Raw genomic sequence first — 2,164 nt, forward strand, 5'->3', positions numbered from 1 at the left:
TTTACCGCCGACGTCTACCATAGACCATGCGATAGACTTGGGTGCAACGCCCAACTCCTACTTAGCAGAAGGCAAATAATTCTTCACATTTTCCTTTCGATCATGTCCATATGAGCCTAGTCCTAGTTTTCCGTTCTAAGTTTATAACTGATTCGCTCTAGAATACCTATCCGTCTTTCAATTTCATTGCTTTCATTTCTCTTAGTCTCAAATTTGCCGTAAATAGCCAACAAAATCGAAACAGGAGTTTGTGAATTGGGATAAATTTATTTTTATTCTTGTGTGCATTGGAGTGACGGTGAGTTGTAGGCGATTTGTAGGTACGTATGGTAGTGAGCCCATTGACATACACGTTTCATATTTCGACTAAACGTGATGCGGACTCAACTTGATTTACGCGCACTGAGAGGCGCGGGTTTGTTGGCGAAAGGTTAAATTATGGTAGAGTAGTTTCTGTTTTGATTTGTTTTCAAAATGTTGCGAAGCTAATTTATAGAGATTCTTGGTAATTAACCCAAAAGTAATGGCCCTTGACCACGAGAAAGCACTGATTGGTTTTTATTGTTATCACAGGTTGTCAAGTATTAGTATTTTAAATTCTATAGAGCATATTCAGTTGCGTAGTATTTAATATGGGAATTATAATTGGAACGGAAACAATCACATCCCCAGCAGAGCGTTTTGATTTATTATTTCGAACAGTTTGGTTTCGAACTTTAAAACTGGTATATACTGACATTGAGTGGGTGTTCTTTTCAGTTTAAAGATCAAGCCACGTCATGTCTTAAACGTTACTGGGCTCAAAATTATTTTTTTCCAGCTTATCCTGTCTGTACAGCTCTATGTATTTGAAACAGTTCTAAATGTGTTTTAAAATAAGAACGGCGGTGTATACCAATTTAAATTTTGACAAATTGTTCAAAATTATAAAACAATACGCTATACTGTGAATGTAATTATTTCAGTTCTACTTCCACATTAAAACGCCTCTATAAAATATAGCAATTTGTAGTTCTCTACATAGTTGTAGACAATGCAATTACCAAAGCGATTCAAAATTTTAGTAATATTTAAATGTCTATAGCAATACCTAGTGGGAAAAATTTGAAACAATTTCATTGGAAAACCTATGTTTTCAAACAAGTTGAAAAAAGTTGTTCTGGAGCCCCCGACAGAATAATTTAATTTTGATTGTAAAATAATTGCAAATGAATGTCCATTCTATCACATGCTGAAGTTTCAGAGATGCCATTTTTTTCGAATAAACTTGTTCTACCAAACACACCGTGCATAGGAACTCATTGTCAAATCATAAAACTGTCTGTATATAAAAGTTGCCACTTCTGTTCAGCTTCTCAACGATATCTTGGATTCTTCGCTATCTTTATTCTGCAAAAAGTTGCAGTTCAAAAACAAAATTCGGTTCATAACCCAGCCCCCCTTTACAGTAGGTAAAACAAAAAAAAATACTAAGAATGTCTGTCTGCCAGGTCATATTGACGCTGTTTCCCAATCAGAAACGCATAACAAAAAGAATTCAAAACAATATCTCGCATTGATACTTGTTATAATTTTCAATTATTTTAACTACTAACGAGACCTAATTTATAACACAATAAGTTACAAAAATTTCCCTCTGTTATAATCTTGTTATTTCGTTCTGATCGGGTTGCTGCTGTGTGTTGAGATTCCTTTCCTGGTGCTGAAGCATTAGCCTTATCCGTGGCAGCTTGGGGGTCATTCAGACTGCCTTCTTTTGCGTTCTCGTTCACGTCCATGTTTACATCGGTACTCAGGTAGATGTCGTGTCCCTTCATTATTGGAAGTAGTAGAACTGTTTATTGCTTTTAACTTATTCTCGGACAGTTTTTCGGTACAAAATACGGTTATCGAATATTTTCTTTTTTGAAAGCTGTGTATGCAAAGCGTTCTACCCCCTTCAGAGAAATTGATCTTGTGTCAAAATGTTGTAATCGCCAGAGGAAAACATGGAGATTCCTAAACCGAACAAAACTGCAAGGTTTTTGTTCGAATCGGTGATGGTCAAGCTTAATGGTTGACCGCTCACGCATGGAATTCCTCATTCCTAGTTTAAACACCACTCGGATGTCATTGCAAATCACAAACGATAATGAACGGGTTTCGGTTAAATCATTCGGATTAA

This window comes from Topomyia yanbarensis, chromosome 3, assembly GCF_030247195.1.
Source record: "Topomyia yanbarensis strain Yona2022 chromosome 3, ASM3024719v1, whole genome shotgun sequence".
In the NCBI taxonomy this organism is placed as follows: domain Eukaryota; kingdom Metazoa; phylum Arthropoda; class Insecta; order Diptera; family Culicidae; genus Topomyia; species Topomyia yanbarensis.